The sequence below is a fragment of the Hakea prostrata genome, chromosome 2 (assembly GCF_041222555.1).
Source record: "Hakea prostrata isolate BN-2017 chromosome 2, UWA_Hpros_2, whole genome shotgun sequence".
Taxonomy (NCBI): domain Eukaryota; kingdom Viridiplantae; phylum Streptophyta; class Magnoliopsida; order Proteales; family Proteaceae; genus Hakea; species Hakea prostrata.
The window spans coordinates 64,956,528-64,966,006 of NC_142601.1; positions in this window are offsets into that span (position 1 = coordinate 64,956,528).

The following is a 9,479-nucleotide window of genomic DNA, read 5'->3' on the forward strand; positions in this document are numbered from 1 at the left end:
CAATCCGTGAGAGGACAGGAATCACATTGTGGGGACCATTTATCGGTAGGGTTGCATATGGTTAGACTTGGGCTCACGGGCGCTTAAGACCAGTAACCAACCCGTGAGAGGACGTGAGAGCTTCCCGTCTACCATATGTGGATGACCTATAGGGTTGATGAGTCCGTAGTCAGGGACTATGAGGACTCTAGTGTGAAGGATACCGGAAAGGATAGCCAGGGGCGAGGAATGGACATATCTGGATCTGGCTTGATGTAACTGAGTAGGAGACTTGCATTTGGCTAGGCTTGACCCTGACATGCGCCAATACTTAGACCAATGGTGATGTGAGAGAGCGGTGACTTGACCCCCAGCCATGGAATGTCCCGAGGGATGCCGGACCCACTACCAAAAGGCGTTGTGTGATGAGACCTTCCCAAAGAAGTATGGTGCTATGACTTAAAGCATGTCTGCCAATAAGACCAGCATACATAGAGTTAGATTCATACATTCATTGTTTGTCTCATACCATATTGCATTTATGTTTGCTTTGAAATCCTGCCATTTATGTTATTACGGTTTAACTGCCTTACTGAGTTTCTTTGAAACTCATTCCTTTTGTACAATGTCTTGTTAGATTATTCTACAGGTTCTGAGTATCATGACTGCTCATATGAAGAAGCACAAGGAGAAGAGGCATATCTCCAGGAAGGTGATTGCGGTTACGACAATTACACTGAAGATTCCGCGGGTGGTTATGCTCCGTATGATGCTTAGTCCGACCATAGAATGGAAGCACCCTTGTGCCATTTATGAGATTTATACTTATAGAGACGTTGTCTATAAGATTGAGAACAATTTAGTTACCTATTGTACCTGCTATTGGGATTAGATTTTATCTTGTTCCTTTTCTTTTAGAACTACTTTTCCGCTGGTTGTAGAGTGGGATTCCGCCTCACTTTACTTATTGATTTAGACATTCTGATTATCTTTCGTACTCTGATCATATACATGGTGTATTCTTTCCTTATTTGGATCTTTGTTTTATCTGTTGCACATCGATTATTATTGTTCATGATTATGTTATTGTTTATGTGGGAGGTTGATTACTCGATACCTAATCTTCGGGGCTGTGGATCACACTCTCGGGTATGCCAGTTAGGGTACTGGCTGGGAGGATCTGACACACTTAGCACTTTGCACACTTGCATCTCTTCAAGAGAGATCAGATCTGAACCGTGTATTTTGATCAACGGCAGATCTAGGGCGATAGAAGTAGATCCGTAAATGTCTTTTCGATGGTTCAATCTAGACCGTTAGATCGTGCGGCCGAACGATCCAACAGCTCAGATCTGAACGTTGGCATTTGTATCCCTACAGAGAGGTGCACTCATATGAACAGAATCATGAACTGTTCAGTAGAGGCACCTCAATGCCTATAAATACCCTCTAGTTTCTAAACAACAAGTAAGTTAAAAATCCGAAGTTTTCTCTGTTATTGAGTTTTGTCTGTGCTTTGCAAAACTCAGGAAAACAACCTTGAGTTTGGGCTTCTTTGTATTCTGGGAGACGGTTCACTAGTACCTCATAACACCTTCCGTGAGGGGCAAATTACGTCTTAAGGACAACGACATAGTAACGTGCCTAGAAGCTTCAGTGTCATACCTGTTATCTCGTGCTCCTGTCTACACCAATTTTTCCAACATAAAGATGCAAGATGGACAGAGGAGTGCCAGAAAGCATTCGAGAACCTAAAGCTAATGCTAGGAAAGCCACCGCTGTTATCCCGACCAGAGAAGGGTGAAACTTTACAAGTTTATCTAGCAACTTCGTCTTCAGCAATAAGTGCATTTCTCGTTTAGAAACAAGACAATAAGCAGTGGCCAATCTACTATATTAGCCATGTGCTTTTAGATGCTGAAACCAGATACACAGAGATTGAAAAGCAAGATTTTCTCTTATGATGGCAGCAAGGAAGCTGAGTCCTTACTTCCAAGCGCACCCAATTGAGGTATTACCTAATTTTCTTTTAAAAAAGTACTTTATAAGACAAATCTTTCGGGGAGGATGGTAGCATGGTCAGTAGAGCTTGGAGAATACCAAGTGGATTTCAAACCCTGAATAGCTATAAAGGCACAAGCCTTAGCTGATTTTGTGGTTGAAACTACGGCCCCTATTAAGGAAGTGACCGAACCAAGCAACAAGAGGTCGAGTACAAAGCTTTCCTAGCTGGCCTTCAACTAGCAAAGGCCCTTGCTATTTCAGTGATAGTTGTTTATAGTGACTCTCAACTTATTGTTAATCAGGTACAAGGAGAGTTTGGGATAAAGGATCCTTGACTACAGAAGTATCAGGAAATGATACAAGAACTAAAAATAAAATTGAAAGAAGTCCATGTTTTTCAGATCTCGAGTGCATGGAGTGTGTTTATAGCACCCATTGATGGGCCAAGGAGACAAGTTGCCAGATAGTTTGCCCATTGTATGGAGAAGAATTGGAGGCACCTTGATAAACTTGATTCCAAGTTCTTAGCTTTAGAGAAAGAAACTGGAGAGAAGATCATTTAATTCTTTTTTATTGCTTCCGCTGAACTCATATTCTTTTTGATCATTTATTCTTTCCTTGACTATTTTATTGGAGTATTTGGTTTCTTGTAATCCTTTTATTTAATTATTGAACTTATTCTTGCTCATCATTATCTTTACTTGCATTTATTATTATTGATGGATAAGACCGTGGATCCTGTGACGGATCACTCCCAAGAGTTGTCAGGTGGGTAACCGAGACCGGCAGGTGGGGTGTGACAATTTTAGCCTCTGACTCCCTCAGCATTCCTTGGAGCTTCTTAACCTCCCAATCGAGGTTACCTATTCTCCCTACAGCCACCTCCAAATCCTTAGTGACTCTCCCCAGCTTCTGGCTCTCCTCCTTGGGCTGAGAAACTTTAGCTCCTCAGGCCTCACTTCCTCCTCCTGCTGCTTCGCCTAGAGGCTAAAGTGATCGACCCGAAGTATAGCTTCTATCTACCTGTGGGAGCTATCTGCAAACACCCTGCAAAAAGAAGAAAGGATAAGCGTTCAGGAAGGAGAACTCTAAACACTTGTAAAAGTTTTACAAAAGATACAAGTTGGAGAACTTAATTGACCAAGGAGTTAACGAACTCCTCATCGGTGGCTGTGAAATCCTCCGGATTTCTAACCCTTTAACCCATGGTTTAAGGACTGCGAACCCGGGCCTTGAGTCAGAGACAACTATGGGCCATTTGAGTTGAGCCCAAAAGTTCGGAAGTGGACCCAATGATTGTGGATGACTCTAATGATGACTCGACATCTCTCCTAGAGTTTAAGAGGAGAGAGAAGGTAAATCATGATGGCGTTAAAAGACGATTTTGGCACGTCTGTAGATCGATGTTGGAGAATTCGATCAACAATGTAAATATATCCAAACGAAGATAATCGAAAGACCTTTCATTCAAGCCAAAAATCACAGGAATCGGACCCCAGATGGGGGGTCAAACTTAGACCAGTTGATTGGACTGGTCGACTGCCCCAACCCCCCGCCCCTGCCCAGTGACAGGACAGAATCGAGATTTTTTGTTTTAAAACCCTATTTTATGTTTTAACTCACCTCTAAACGCATTTTCTAATGCTAGAGTGGGGCTGAGGCTTTGGGAAGAGATGAAACTAAGGAGAAGAGTAGATTCCATCTAACCAAAGGTGCTTTGTGACCCGAATTCTCGCGAGAACATTGAAAGAGGTGAGAATCCTTAAACCCTCTCCTTTAAACATAGTTTTGTGGGGGGGGGGTTTTCTTCACTTTTAATGTGGGATTTTGGTAGTTGAAGCATGATAGGTTTATTGAATGCTCTTAAATAGTTGTATTAGTTCTTCCCTCAAGTATGGGAGTTGTTGGTATGAATCGTTGCAAAAGATTTCATGTTTTGACTCTCTGGAGAAGCCCGCAGCGATTTAGAGAGCCAAATTTGGGGCTTTTTGACTTAGAACGAATTGGGTCAAATTGAAGGTATCCTTAGGACCCTATTGCTTTCAATTAGACTTTCCCAAAAGTTTTGTTTTGATTCGACTTCGAATCGATGGTGAAATAATGATTCACCGAACTAGGTTGAGAGCAACGGGTTTGAACCTAGTTGTCAGATTGGGTTTTTGTGGGATGATTTTGGGATACCTTTAGAAACCAAATTGACTTATATTTATATTTATTAATTATCTTACATGATTAGGTTTATTTTGAATATAATCACCGACTTGTGAGAGTAAAATTTGGGACTTTGGGGAACGGAATCAAATTGAAAGGTGAGGAATGACTAACCATGTTTTGTATTATTAAGTGTTATTGTTTTAAATTCTATTGGTGATATAAATTGCTTTAAATTGATATCTATCATGATATGCTTGTGTGACTTTGTGCGAATAGAAGGTAAGGTTGTAATGATTGAGTTTTTCTCTTTATTTTATATCTTATATTATTCATATGAAAACAATTGTATGAGATGAGTGTTGTTGAATGAGATTAGTTTTCATATCCTATTTTACTAACTGGGGTTGTGGGTTCGCCCATTACCTTAGTGACCTTATGTGATTGCATCTAGACCAAACTACATGAATGATAGGTGTCTAGAAGTGTTGGGCTAGGAATCCCTATAAGTACTACTACTCTTCCTGTAGGGTTATTGAAGCCGGTTAACCTGTGATGTTAGTGGCTAGGTCCTGAGTGTTAAATAGGCCCACTATCATCATAGAGCGGTAGGGTTGCATACAATAGATAAAGGCTCTTGGGCGCTCAAGACAAGTAACCAACCCGTGAGAGGACATGGAGAGCATCATATCCATTATATGTGGATGACCATTGGGTCAAGGAATAGGGTTCAACAGATGTCTCCCGTTGAGGATTCCATTCATAGGTGGGAAGGTATTGACCAAAAGGGCACTAGGCATGAGGGGAGATATCCGGACCATATGTAGTACGAGACAGTATGACTTTGCATTGGGCCTAGGATTATCCGTGACACACACCAAATCTCATACCAAACGGTGATGTGAGAGAGTGGTGACTTATACCCCAACCATGGCTTGATAGGACTTCACCCAATAATTGCAGAGAACCCAATAGACGTTTCTTGTTGAGGTAGAGTGACTGAGACTACCTAAAGGAGATTGGTGTTTAAACTTAATGCGTGTCTACCATAGAGACTACATGATAGAGTTAGGAACATCATATCATAATCATGCATCATTTTATTTATATTATTAATTACATGGTGATCTTATGAATATGATGTGGAAATTATGGATGAATGCATGACATGGATGTTAGTTAACCTCACTTAGTTCTGTGGAACTCACTCATTTATTTTTTGTATTTTTTCTTTAAACTTTTCAACAAGATATGAAGATCCCACTCCCATGGAGAATCCATTACCGGTAGATTACCATAAGAGCATGATTGGAGAAGAAGTGGATGTGCATGACACCTCATGCCCATGTTTGGATTTCTCTTATGGATAGGCTCCCAGTAGGGAAATTTTTAGACTTTTTCACTGCAGACACTCTTTCTGTCACATCCCGCCCTAAATCCACCAAGGGGGTACCCTATTTGGATTTCCCGGGGGAGTGAATTACGGTCCCGCAAATCAAGTTTAGAAACGATCATAGTCACTTAGCACAATAATATAATCAAAAGCAAGAACAATTCTTTGTAATCAAATAATTTAATAATAAAAGTCAATAAAGGATCTCAGAAGGATTCACAAATAACATCAGAGTACGGAAATGATTAAAATAGGGTAAACAGTCAAGTGTGAAAAGGAGGGATGAAACCCATCCTATAATAATAGCAGAAGGTAGATCGACTAAAATTAAGGGTTACAACCGGTTCCCAAAATAACAAGGGAACAAATAAAGCTACAGTTTCAACAAATCAAATAAAAAGGTTAAAAAGGGAATGAGGCGATATCCCATCCCTAACACATAAGTATAAAACTGAACTGCTCCAGATAAGTCCCAATCTCGGACTACTAGTCTTTATCAACTTGTACACCGTGACCAGTGGGGTACGGGTCGTCAACTTGGTCTTTAGCGTGTTGACTATCAAAGTCGACAGTAGTAGTACCTGCAATAGAGTCTAACAAAGATGTTGCAAAAAGGAGTGAGTTCAAAAGAACTCAACAAGGCAGTTATTCCATAAAACATAAGCCATATGATACAAACCATAACATGATGCAATATGATATGAAACACATGATGCAAGTATGATTCTAACTCTATGAATGCTAGTCTCTAAGGTAGACATGCTTTAAGTCATAGCACCATACTTCTTTGGGTCGTCAGTCACTCTCCCTCAACCCATTCCGTATCTTGGGAATGTCGTAGTAATTGGGTAAAGTCCTCTCAAACCATGGTAGGGGATTCAGTCACCACTCTCTCACATCACCATTTGGTATAAGTATTGGCGCATGTCATGGTAAAGCCTAGCCTAATGCAGGTCATCTACTCAGTCATATCAATTCAGATCCAGATACATCCATTCCTCGCCCCGGGAGATCCTTTCTGGTATCCTTCACACTAGAGTCAGTGTAATCCCAGATTACGGACTCATCAACCCTATTGGTCATCCACAAATAGTAAACGGGAAGCTCTCACGTCCTCTCACGGGTTGGTTACCAGTCTTGAGTGCCCGTGAGCCCAAGTCTATCCATTTGCAACCCTACCAATAAATGGCTCCCGCAATGAGATTTATGACCTCTCACGGGTTGGTTACCTGTCTTGAGTGCCCACAAATCCCCACTGCTACCACGGGTCGTTCGGTCTCAATGCCCTTCCGATTCGGGTCTGATACAACAGGGACATCCTAGCCAAACAACTAGACAATCCTATGTATGTCATCCAATAACCCAGGAAAGTGTCGATAGGCATCTTCGGAGAACATTCCATACTATTCCCTCCGATGCCCAAGGACAGAAGTGTCAATAGGACACTTCCCAATCCCAAGTTATACCTAAGCAATCGCATACTCAAGTCCATCAAGTCTCATACATTTAATACATCATCATGATAAAAGTTAAATCATAACATCAAAATGATCCATCATGAATACAAGTAACAAGAATAATAAATCATTATGACAAGAGTATATGAAATCACAATACTACTATTCGAAAACATATTTAGCAATCCTATGATATTCAAAAGAGAATAAAGAAACCATGTTCACTAAGTTATGAGCATCAAGACATAAGCACATAGCCTATGTATTTATGGAAATAACCATCCTTACCTTAGGTTGAGTTGATGATGAATCAAGAATTACCAAGGAATGATCCAAAAGTAGTGTTAAGACCCTAAACAAACATAAACAAGAAGTTAGAGAAGAAATTGGGAAGATCGGATGTCGAACGGGTCAAAATTGGCTGAGGTTGCTCTCAGCAACAAGTTTGGTCGATGGTCCTTGGTTGATGGCATCGACCAAAGAGGATCGACCAAAACATCTTCGGGACAGAATAGTGGGTTTTGGGGATTTTGGTCTGAAATTGGTCTTCCGGGGCTCGGATTGATCTGAAACTTGGAGGGATGATTAATAACAATGTAAGAGAACTACCTAGCAATTATTATCACAATCCAATGGTCCAAATGAAAACCCCCAAATTGAGGTCCTATGTTCTAAAGACAAGAATCCTAGCATTCATGAGAAATTGATGTAATTGAAAGGGAAGCTAGGGAATTAGTTAGGGAATAGGTTAGGAACATGATTACAATCATTTACAAGGGAACAATTAGACTAATCATACTCCACATCTCAGTCTAGTATAAGAAATCAAGTTGCTAAGCAAGGAATCATGGTAATGCATATGTAAGGATCAAGATGCAAGTGAGGCATAGCAAGAATGAAGGAAAAGCAAGTATAAATGGGAAGAGATATTCATGGCAAGGTGTTTGCAAGGTTGTAGCACCTTGGCCATAGTCTCATTAGTAAAAAGAAGAAGAGAAGTGAGTAGAATAGAGAGCAAGAGAGAGAATCATACCTTGGAAGATGATAGTTGGAGAAGAGAGACATTCTTGTTGAAAATCATCACCCAAGCCAAGGAGGAGCCTAAGAGGAGCCTTCCCATGTTCTCAGGTGTTGAAATGAGTAAAATATGGTTCTAGGTTCGAGGTTTCACTTAAATAGAGGAAGGAATATCCAAAAAGCATCTTTTTCTCGAATCTGGGCTACTTTGGTCGATGCACTTTGGTTGATGGCATCGACCAAAGAGCATCGACCAAAACAGGTAATAGGTTTCAACAGAAAATCCAGAAATAGTTCAGCAACTTTGGACAGGGATTCAGAGGGCTATACGGGGTCAAATTGAGTGAGGTTTTCTTCTACAAGTCAATAAAGAAGTCTAGTTTCCATAAATACCTTAGGATCAAGCATGGGAGTTCATTAAGTCCACCAACTAATCTCACCTTCTTCGATGCGCAAGCAGGATTTGCCAGACATAGTTCAGCAACTTCGGACAGGGATTTGGAGGCCTATATGGGGTCAAATTGAGTGGGGTTTTCTCCTACAAGTCCATCAAGAAGTATAGTTTTGGGAAATACTTTTGGATTGAGCACAGAATTTCATTAGGTATTTCAACTAATTCACCCCTCTTCGGTGTGCAGATTCAAAACTAACACTGACAATGCTCTCAAGTGAGGGGCATCATCGTCAATGTCCATGGGCTTGGGCTCCGACACCAAATCATCAACCAAAAGGGTCCACAAGGACTTTTTCCTTCACTTAGGGACATACTCTAAGGGAAAGGTCGGACATAACCTCCTAAGGCTCTCAAGGATAATAACACTGAAATTAAGTCTAATATTAAGGTCTAACATCAAACAAGTCTTTCTTTATCTCAAAGCAATTAGGGTGTCCTGGTTAGGTTTGGGCTGGATTTTACATTCTTCCCCCCTTAAAATAATTTCGTCCTCGAAATTGGGAGAGTGCTATGCTTCTAAAGAGATGGAGGACATTGCTTTTATCTTGACCTTTCTTCTCTCAAAATCTTCGGAAAACAATTAACAATAAATCTTTTGTAACAAAACAAAGGAGTAAATCTAACATGCTTTGAAATCAAATCAGAAGTATGATCATGGCTTCATGAATGTTTCACAAGGATCATAGCAAAGATCAATATGAAGATTATAAAACCTTAAGAATGAAAGGAGAAAGTAGAAGAGATAGTTGCAAAGATTCAGTATCTTCTTCATAGTCTCAATCACAACGAATAAACATAGTAAGAGTAGATCAATACAACACATGAGAGATTACTAACCTTTGATTGAAGGATAGGAGATGCAAAGCTTGAGGTCTTGAAACAATTAGAAGGAACATCAAATCATGAAGATCACATTTGATTTCTCTTTGAAATCATCGTGTGGGGAAAACACAAGGTTATAGAGTGTATGGAGGTCCACTCTAGAATGGTAGGGATAGGAGGATCAGTCATGGGAATGACTTAA